General features: G+C 46.4%; 2 non-coding genes across 2 annotated transcripts; one reads left to right on the plus strand and one right to left on the minus strand.

Moving 5' to 3' along the window:
* Positions 1 to 2,388: 2,388 nt before the first annotated feature.
* Positions 2,389 to 2,483, minus strand: trnar-ucu (transfer RNA arginine (anticodon UCU)). The gene is made up of 2 exons: positions 2,447 to 2,483; positions 2,389 to 2,424 (listed from the first exon to the last, which is right to left on the minus strand). It is a non-coding gene; the product is annotated as a tRNA-Arg (tRNA).
* A 2,448-nt stretch (positions 2,484 to 4,931) lies between these two features.
* Positions 4,932 to 5,013, plus strand: trnas-cga (transfer RNA serine (anticodon CGA)). Its single transcript has one exon. It is a non-coding gene; the product is annotated as a tRNA-Ser (tRNA).
* The last annotated feature ends 6,057 nt before the right edge of the window (positions 5,014 to 11,070 follow it).

The raw sequence follows: 11,070 nt of genomic DNA on the forward strand, positions 1-11,070 counted from the left end.
TTACACTGGAACAGGAGGCCATTCAGCCCCTCGAGCCTGTTACAATGGAACAGGAGGACATTCAGCCCCTCAAGCCTGTTACACAGGAACAGGTGGAGGCCATTCTTTCCCTTGATCCAGTTACACAGGAACAGCTTATTTTTTATTCATGTTTCATGTGATGTGTTTGCTCTGAAATAAATTGTTAAAAATGTTAACCTGCATTGGCCGGTAATATGAACCCAGGTCTCCCATGTGGCAGGCGAGAATGCTACCCCTGAACCACCAATGCTCACAGTGACAACAATGCTCATTTTTCATTAGCTACAATTTATTTTTGACTTTTGTTAATAGAAGCGAGGACACTGCGGTAAAATAAAAAGTGAAATGCAGCAGATGCTGGATCTGAAATTGTTCATTAAATGTTGGAAACACTCCACAGGTCAGGGAACATCTGTGGACAGAAAAACACAGGGTTAACCTTTCAGGTCCATGAACTCTCGGTAGAACTAAGATTTTGCAGCTTTGTAGGTTCCGTATGAGTTTCCTTCCAAACTTTTTAAACTGCTCAAAAATTACGAAACTAACCTTCCCTCGAAAAATGAATGGCCTGTACGGTGATCGAACCCGTGACCTTGGCGTTATTAGCACTACTCACTAAGCAACTGAGCTAACCGGCCCATCTGTAAGGTTTACCTATAGAACCGTCCCTGTTTCTGGTCTTTGCCAGCTAAGTCACTTTGTCTTGGAAGGCTGTAAATGAAAGACTTGCATTTCTACAGGCCTTTCACGACCTCAGGACATCCTAAAGTGCTTTACAGCCAATGAAAACTTTTTGAACTTTTTGCATCTGTGACAGGTAGACTGGTCAGGAGGAGGTCAAGAAGGTTTTCCACTCGTGTTGGTTCCCTCACCACCTGCCGCAGGCCCAGACTGGCAGCCATGTCCTTCAGGACTCGACCAGCTCGGTCAGTAGTGCTGCTACCGAGCCACTCTTGGTGATGGGCGTTGAGGTCCCCCACCCAGAGTACATTCTGTGCCCTTGCTGCCTTCAGTGCTTCTTCCAAGTGGTGTTCAACATGGAGGAGCACTGATTCATCAGCTGAGGGAGGGTGGTAGGTGGTAATCAGCAGGAGCTTACCTTGCCCATGATGTTCCGGTGTAACAGGCTTGAGGGGCTGAATGGCTTCCTCCTTTTCCTGCATAACAGGCTGAATAGCCTCCTCCTGTTCCTGCGTAACAGGCTCGAGGGGCTGAATGGCCTCCTCCTGTTCCTGTATGATAGGCTCGATGGGCTGAATGGCCTCTTCCTGTTTATGTGTAACATACCCGAGGAGCTGTTTGGCCTCCTCCTGTTCCTTTATAACAGACTCGAAGGGCTGAATGGCCTCCTCCTGTTCCTGTATAACAGACTCAAGGGGCTGAATGGCCTCCTCCTGTTCCTGTGTAACAGGCACAAGGGGCTGAATGGCATCCTCCTGTGCATGTGTAACAGGCTTGAGGGGCTGAATGGCTTCCTCCTTTTCCTGTATAACACGCTCGAGAGGCTGAATAGCCTCCTTCTGTTCCTGTATAACAGGCTCGTGTGTCTGAATTGTCTCCTCTTGTTCCTGTGTAACAGGCTTGAGTGGCTGAATGGCCTCCTCCTGTTACTGTGTAACAGGCTCGAGGGGATGAATGGCATCCTCCTGTGCATGTATAACAGGCTCGAGGGGCTGAATGTCTCCTCCTGTTCATGTATAACAGGCTTGAGGGGCTGAATGGCCTCCTCCTGTTCCCGTATAACAGACTCGTGTGTCTGAATTGCCTCCTCCTGTTCCAGTGTAGCAGGCTTGAGGGACGGAATGTCGTCCTCCTGTTCATGTGTGGCAGGTTTGAGGGGCTGAATGGCCTCCTGCTGTTCCTGTGAAACAGACTCGTTGGTCTGAATTTCCTTCTCCTGTTCTTTTATAACTGGATCATGGGTCTGATTTGCCTCCTCTTCATCCTATGTAACAGGTTCGAGGGGCTGAATGGAGTTCTACTGTTCTTGTACAGATCTTGTTTCGCTGAACGGCTTCCTCCTGTCCAATGCAACAGGCTCGAGGTGTTAAAGGCCTCCTCTTGTCCCTGTGTAACAGGCTCGAGGGGCTGAATGGCCTCCTCCTGTTCCTGTATAACAGGCTAAAGGGGCTGAATGGCCTCCTCCTGTTCCTGTGTAAAAGGGTCATGGGACTGAATGGTCTCCTCCTGTTCCTATGTAAAACGGCCACGGGACTGAATGGCCTCCTCCTGCTCCTGTGTAACTGACTCAGGGGTTGAGAGGACTCAGAGGGAAAGTGTCGGTGCGGTAGTTTCCCTTCTCTGAATTACCGATTTACTGCAAAATGTACTGTCAGTGGAGGAACCACCAAACCTTCGTCCAAAATCCGACTCTGGTGGGACTCGAACCCACAACCTTTGAATGCCTTAATCTATCAATACTAACTAGAAGTCCAATGCGCTATCCATTGCGCCACAGAGCCAATTACATAAAGCTCTATTACAAAAGCAAAATAGTGTTGATGCTGGAAAACTGAAATATAAACAGATGAAATGCTGGAAACACTCTGCAGGTCAGGCAGCATTCCATGCCTGTTTAAAAGGGGTCTACTTTCAGTACCGGATCATTCTGTGTCTGTTTAATAGGGACATGCTGTCAGTCCCGGATCATTCTGTGTCTGTTTAAAAGGGACATGCTGTCAGTCCCGGTTTATTCTGTGTCTGTTAAAAAGGGACATGCTGTCAGTCCCGGATCATTCTGTGTCTGTTTAAAAGGGACATGCTGTCAGTCCCGGTTTATTCTGTGTCTGTTTAAAAGGGACATGCTGTCAGTCCCGGATTATTCTGTGTCTGTTTAAAAGGGATGTGCTGTCAGTCCCGGGTCATTCTGTGTCTGTTTAAAAGGGACATGCTTTCAGTCCCGGATTATTCTATGTCTGTTTAAAAGGGATGTGCTGTCAGTCCCGGATTATTCTGTGTCTGTTTAAAAGGGATGTACTGTCAGTCCAGGATCACTCTGTGTCTGTTTAAAAGGGATGTGCTGTCAGTCCCGGGTCATTCTGAGTCTGCTTAAATGGGATGTGCTGTCAGTCCCGGATCATTCTGTGTCTGTTTAAAAGGGATGTGCTGTCAGTCCCGGATCATTCTGCGTCTGTTTAAAAGGGATGTGCTGTAAGTCCCTGGTCATTCTGTATCTGTTTAAAAGGGATGTGCTGTCAGTCCCGGATCATTCTGTGTCTGATTAAATCGGGTGTTACATAATATTTTCGAGTCTGCCCCACAGAAACAGTCCATTTGCACGAACTGATCTCCACACGAGGCTCCTCCTTCTCTATTTCTCCTCACCCCCCAAATAAAACTAGAATCAGTAATGGTAACCATGAAACTATCGGATTGTCGTAAAAACCCATCTGGTTCACTAATGTCTTTCAGGGAAAGAAACTGCCGTCCTTACCCGGTCTGGCCTTTGTGTGACTCCAGTCCCATAGCAATGTGGTTGATTCTTAACTGCCCTCTGACATGGCCTAGCAAGCCACTCAGTTGTAACAAACCGCTATGAAACAAAATAATAAAAATGAAACTGGACGGACCACCTGTTCTGATCCATATCAGCCTCCTCCTGAGGTCCCCACCATCACAGAAGCCAGTCTTCAGCCAATTCGATTCACTCCACGTGATATCAAGAAAAGGCTGAGCACACTGGATACAGCAATGGCTCTGGGCCCTGACAACGCCCCGGCTATTATTCTGAAGACTTGTGCTCCAGCCAAGCTGTTCTAGTACAGCTACAACACTGGCATCTATCCAACAATGTGGAAGACTGCCCAGGTATGTCCTGTCCACAAAAAGCAGGACAAATCCAATCCAGCCAATTACCGCCCCATCAGTCTAATCTCTACTCTCAATCATCAGCAAAGCAATGGAAGGTGTCATCCACAGTGCTGTAAAGTGGCACTTACTGACCAATAACCTGCTCATTGATGCCCGGTTTGGGTTCTGTCAAGAGCACTCGGCTCCCGACTTCATTAAAACCTTGGTCCAACATGAACAAAGGAGCTGACCACCAACATCCTGGGGGTTACCATTGAACATAAATACTGTGACAACAAGAGAAGGTCAGAGGCTAGGCATTCTGCGTCGGGTGTCTCACCTCCTGACTCCCCAAAGTCTTTCTACCATCTACACGGCACAAGTAAGGAGTGTGATGGAATACTCTCCACTTGCCTGGAAGAGTGCAGCTCCAACAACACTCAAGAAGTTCGACACATTCCAGGACAATGCAGCCCGCTTGATTGGCACCCCATCCACCACCTTAACCATTCACTCCCTCCACCACCGGCGCACCATGGCTGCAGTGCATACCATCTACAAGATGCACTGCAGCAACTCACCAAGGCTTCTTCAGCAGCACCTGCCAAACACGCAACCTCTTCCACCTAGAAGGACAAGCACAGCAGGCGCATGGGAACACCCCCACCTCCAAGTTCCCCTCCAAGTCACACACCATTCTGACTTAGAAGTATATTGCCGATCCTTCATCGTCGCTGGGTCAAAATCCTGGAACTCCCTCCCTAACAGCACTGTGGAACACCTTCACCACACGGACTGCAGCGGTTCAAGAAGGCGGCTCACCACCACCTTCTCAAGGGGCAATTGGGGATGGGCATTTAATGCTGGCCTTGCCAGCGCACCCACAACCCATAAACGAATTTAAAAAATCCTATCAGCATATCCTTCTATTCCTTTCTCCCTTCCTCTTAAATGCATCTAGCAGTATTCACCTCAACTACTGCATTCTCAGCACTCTTTGGCCAAAGAAGTTAATCCTGAATTCCCTGCTGGATTTATCGGTGAGTATTTATGACCTGTCTTCTCTGAGCTAGTTCCTGACTCACTCACAGTAGGAAGCATTTTCTCACTGTGAATGTGCAGCTGCGATGGTCGAGTGGTTAAGGCATTGGACTCGAAATCCAATGGGGTTTCCCCGCGCAGGTTCGACCTCTGCTCGCAGCGACTTTGATGCAAATGTTTTATTTCATCGGCTCCCTGTGGCGATCACTGGCCCCGAAATTGATCAGAATTCCCTCCATTACACTGATTAACCCAAAGTTCCAATTGAAACACTAATAATTTATCGGCATCAATTAGATATTGTGGATTTGTTGGGAACTAGTGAGCAATACACACACAAAGCAGCATCAAAAATAGTAATTATAAAGAGCCCTGCAGTGTTTGTTATGGAATCACCTTCAGCTACTAAGTGGGAACACGGTTTGGTTTTGTAAAACTGAACACGAATTAAAAAGTGTGTAAAAAGACCGTGGCAGGGCTCGAACCTGCAATATCCTGATAACCTCAGAAATTAATACCGAAGTCTGACGCCTTATCCATTAGGCCACGCCACCAGTAGGAGTAATTTGTAGATCAGCGCCATCTGTGGATAGATAGACACAGGGTCCACGTTCCAGTTCCTTGAGCTCTCTGCAGAACTAAGGTTTTGTAGCTTTGCTTCAAAGCATGACAGCTCCAATCTTTTCAGCAAATAGCAAAATTTATAAACTACCCACACCATCAAAAAGTAAATGGCCCGTATGGGGATCGAACCCACGACCTTGGCGTTATTAGCTCTACGCTCTAACCTACTGAGCTGTTAAATTCAATTTATGTTGATTTTTGGTTTTTGTCAGTTGTCAGTGCTCCGGTTTCCTCCCACAGTCCAAAGATGTGCGGGTTAGGTTGATTGGCTGTGATAAATTGACCCTTAGTGTTAGGGGGATTAAATACGTGGGGTTACGGGGATAGGGTGGGATATGTGTTGGTGTAGGGGTTATGGGGATCGGGTGGGATATGTGTCGGTGCAGGCTCGATGGGCCGAAATGGCCTCTATCTGCACTGTGGGGTTTCTGTGATTCTGTGACTTCGAAGGCTGTAAAAGAAAGAATCTGATTTCTACAGCGCCTTTCACCTGAGGACGTCTCAAAGTGCTTTACAGGCAATGTAGTTGTAGTCACTGTTGTAATGTAGAAAAAATAGCAGCAGTCAATTTGTGCACAGCAAGCTCCCACAATGTGATAATCGAGGATAACCTGTTTTAGTGATGGTGATTTGAGGTTAAATATTGGCGACAGGACACCGGGGTAAACCTCACCACCCCCTGCTCTTCTTACAATTGTGCCATGGGATCTGTTATGTCCACCCGAGAGGGCAGAGGGGGCCTCAGTTTTGGAATTGTATTCCACCACAATCTGTAACCTGATGGACCGGTGTATTCCTCACACTACCATTAGCATCAAGACAGGGGACCAGCCCTGGTTCAATGAGGAGTGTAGAAGAGCATTTCAGGAGCAGCACCAGGCGTACCTAAAATGAGGTGCCAACCTCATGAAGCTACAACTCAGGACTACACACATGCTAAGCTATGGAAACCGCATGTGTAGACAGAGCTAAGCGATCCAACAACCAACGGATCAGATCAAAGCTCTGCAATCCTTCCACATCCAGTCGTGACAATTTTAATTTAATTTAATTTGTTCCTAGGACTTGGGCATCGCTGGCAAGGCCAGCATTAATTGCCCATCCCTAATTGCCCTTGAGAAGGTGGTAGTTAGAAGCCCTCTTGGCCCGCTGCAGTCAATGAGGTGAAGGTACTCCAATAGTACTGTTAGGGAGGGATTTCCAGGATTTTGACCTAGCGACGATCAAGTTATGGTGATATATTTTCACGTCGGGATGGTGTGTAACTTGGAGGGGAACTTGGAGGTGATGGTGTTCCCATGCACCTGCTGCCCTTATAAGAACATTAGAACATAAAAATTAGGAGCAGGAGTAGGCCATTCAGCCCCTCGCCCCTGCCCCACCATTCAATAAGGTCATGGCTGATCTGATCTTGGCCTTAACTCCACTTTCCTGCCTGTTCCCCTTTAACCCTTGACGCTCCGATAGTTCAACAATCTGTCTATCTCAGCCATGAATATAATCAATGATTCAGGCTCCACAGCTCTCTGGGGTAGATAATTCCAAAGATTCACAACCCTCTGAGAGAAGAAATTCCTCCTCATCTGCGTCTTAAATGGACAAACCCTTATTCTGAAACTATGCCACCTGATTCTAGATTCCCCCATGAGGGAAAACACCCTCTCAGCATCTACCCTGTCAAGACCCCTGGGGATTTATCCATTCCATTCTATTCCATTCTCCCAGTTTCTCTGCCTCCGTTGCATCTGTTCTGATGATGCCACCTTCCATACCAATGCTTCCGGTATGTCTTCCATTTTCCTCAACTGAGGATCCCCCTCTACCATGGTCGACATGACACTCGACCGTGTCTGTTCCATTTCCCGCACTACTGCTCTCATCCCTTCCGCTCACTCCCAGAAACATGATAGGATTCCTCCCTTGTCCTCACCTTTCACCCCACCCGCCTCCACATTCAACGGATCATCCTGCGCCATTTCCACCACCTCCAGCATGAAACACATCTTCCCCTCCCTTTCAGCATTTCGAAGGGACCGCTCTCTCCATGGCAGCCTGGTCCACTCCTCTATCACACCAACACCCCTTCTCCTTCGCCCGGCACCATCCCATGCAAGTGCAGGAGATGCAACACCTGCCCTTTTAACTCCTTCCTTCCCATCGGCCAGGGCACCAAACACTCCTTCCAGGTGAATCAGCGATTACCTGTACTTCTTACAATTTAATTACTGTATTCGCTGAATCTACATTGTGACACCAAATTCTGATCGCATGCCCGCTTTGCAGAACAGTTGGCAAGTGTGACCCCGAGCTTCCGGTCACCTGTCACTATAATTATCTGCTCCACTCCCTCTCTGATCTCTCCTTCCTTGGCCTGTTGCACTGTTCCAATGAAGCTCTACGTAATCTCGAGGAACAGCACCTCATCTTTCTATTATGCACTTTACAGCCTTCTGGACTTAACACCGAGTTCAACAATTTCAGGCTATAAATTGGCCCCTGTATTTCTTTTATTTTTTTAATTTGTTCCCATGTTTCCTCACATGACATTTGTTAATGTTTCTGCCATAATCATTCACACCTCATCTTGAGCCATCTTTTGATCGTTAACTTGTCCTATTACCTCTCCTTTTGCCTTGCACCATCATCCCTTTTGTAAGTCAATCTCTCCTGCCTTCCATTCTATCACAGACATTCCGTTTATTCTTACCTCGCCTCCACCCACCCCTGATTAAAAATCCCTCTTCCCTAACCTTTTCCTGTTCTGACGAAGGGTTCGACCTGAAAGGTTAACTCTGTTTCTCCCTCACTCGATGCTGCCTGACCTGTTGAGTGTTTCCAGCATTCTCTGTTGTTATTGAAATGAACACAGTGACGGAGTTTCATCACTCATTATTAGGATTTGTTTAGTTTTTCTTTGTGTGGCCGCGTGGCCTAATGGATAAGGTGTCCTGACTTCGGTATAAATTCTGATGCCATCAGAAGATTGCAGGTTCGAGTCCTGTCGTGGTCGTTTTACACTTTATAATTCATGTTCAACTTTAGAAAACCAAACCGCGTTTCCGCTCTTTTCCATCCAAACATTGCAGGGTTCTTTATTAAATGGAATTTTTACGTGCTGTCTTATGTGTAAATTTCTCACTGATCTTTGCCAACAGTTTCAAACAAATCCACAATTTCTAATTGATGACAAATTAGTGTTTCCAATTGGAACAACAGCTTTGGGTTAATCAGTGTAATAACGTGCAGTGGAGAGAATTCTGATCAGTTTCGGGGCCAGTGATCTCCACAGTGAACCGATGAAATAAAGTAAAGAAATTGCAGTAGAATCGCTGCGAGCAGGAGTTCAAACCTGCGCGGGGATTGGGTTTTAAGTCCAATGCCTTAACCACTCGGCCATCGCAGTTGCGCAAATGCAACCTTTCAACAGTGAAATGACCTGTGCAAACTATTATACAACTGTCCTGCACAATGTAAATGGAAGGAAGTTGTGTGACAGCTGTACAGAGGCCTGGTTAGGCCACTGTGTATAGTTCTGCGCACTGCACCTTAGAAAGGATATATTGACCTGGGAGGGAGTGCGGTGCAGATTCACGAGTGTGTTACCAGGGCTCCAAGGGTTAGGCTATGAGCAGAGATCACATAATCTAGGCTTGTATTCCCTGGAATATTGAAGATTAAGGGCAGAGATCATAGAAATACAGAAATTTACGCCAGAGAAGGAGGCCATTCGGCCCATCGTGTCTTTGCCGGACGAAAAAGAGATATTTTGCCTAATCCCACTTTCCAGCTCTGGGTCTGTAGCCCTGTAGGTTGCAGCACTTCAAGTACATATCCATAGTGCTTTCTATTAATGTGATCGGTAGTGACTTCCAGATTCCCTCCACTCTCTGTGTGAAAATGGTTGTTGTCAACTCCTCTTTCACCATTTTACCAGTTACTTTAAATCTACCCCCCTGATCATTGACATTTCTGCTAAGGGAAATAGGTCCTTCCTATCCACTGTATATTGGCCCCTCAGAATTTTATGCACCTCAATTATGTCTCCCCTCCACCTCCTCTGCTCCAAAGATAACAACCCAACCCTATCCAATCTTTACTTATAGCTAATATTTTCCAGTCCTGTCAACATCCTAGTAAATCTCCTCTGTACCCTCTCTAGTGCAATCACATCTTTCCTGTACTGTGGTGACAAAAACTGTCTTCAGTACTCTAGCTGCGACCTAACTAGTGATTTATACTGTTCAAGCATAACCTCCCTGTTCTTGAATTCTATGCCTTGGCTAATAGAAACACAGAAACATAGAAGATAGGAGCAGGAGCAGGCCGTTCGGCCCCACGAGACTGCTCCTCCATTCAATGCGATCATGGCTGATCATCCAAATTCTGCATCCGGTTCCTGATTTCGCCCCATAACCGTTGATCCCTTTAGCCTTAAGAAATATATCCAACTCCTTCTTGAATATATTTAATGTATTGGCCTCTGCTGCCTTCTGTGGTAGAGAATTCCACAGGTTCACCACTCGCTGGATGAAGAAATTCGTCCTCATCTCTGTCCTAAATGGCTTACCCCTTATCCTTAGTCTGTGACCCCTGGTTCTGGATTCACCGACCATCGGGAACATCGATCCTGCATCTAGTCAGTCCAGTCCTGTCAGAATTTTATACGTTTCAATTAGATCCCCTCTCATTCTTCTAAACTCCAGTGAGTATAAGCCCAATCGACACAATCTCCCCTCATACATCATTCCTGCCATCCCAGCTATCTGCCTGGTGAGTCTTTGCAGAAGTCCTTCCATGGCAAAACATCCTTCCTCAGAAAAGGCGATCAAAACTGCACATAATACTCAAGATGTGGTCTCACCAAGGCCCTGTACAACAGCAGCAAGACATCCCTGTTCCTGTGCGCAAACCCTCTCGCTATGAAGGCCAAGATACCATTTGCCTTCTTAACCACCTGCCGCCTAATAAAGGAAAATATTCCCAAACACTTTTTAACCAATAAAAAAACAGAAACTGCTGGAAATATTCAGCAGCTCATCTGAAATAAAAACAGAAAATGCTGGAAATATTCAGCAGGCAATCTGAAATAATGACCTGCTGAATATTGCCAGCTGTTTTTGTTTTTATTTCAGATTCCAGCATCCGCAGTCTTTTGCTATTGCCTTCTTAACCACCTTATCTATCTGTTCTGCTACGTTCATGGACCTGTGGACATGCTCTCCAATGTCCCTCTGTTCTTTTACGCTTCTCAATATCCTACCATTTATTGTTTATTCCTTTGTCCTGTTAGGCCTCTCCTAATGCATTACCTCTCACTTCCACGAATTGAATTCCATTTGCCACTTTTCTGCCCACCTGACCAATTCATTGATAACGTCCTGCAGTCTGGAGCTTTCTTCCTCACTAACAACCACATGGACAATGTTTATATAACATCGGCAAACTTCTTAATCCTACATTGAAGTCTAAATCAGTGAGATATAACACAAAAAGCAGGGTACCTAGTACTGAGCCCTCCCGAATCCCACTGAACAGCCTTCCAGTCACAAAAACTCCCATCGACCACTACCCTTTGCTTCCAACCTGTCACTTTCC

This window comes from Somniosus microcephalus, unplaced genomic scaffold (genome assembly GCF_052327205.1).
Source record: "Somniosus microcephalus isolate GS21.2 unplaced genomic scaffold, FLI_Smic_1.0 unresolved_chr8, whole genome shotgun sequence".
Lineage (NCBI taxonomy): Eukaryota > Metazoa > Chordata > Chondrichthyes > Squaliformes > Somniosidae > Somniosus > Somniosus microcephalus.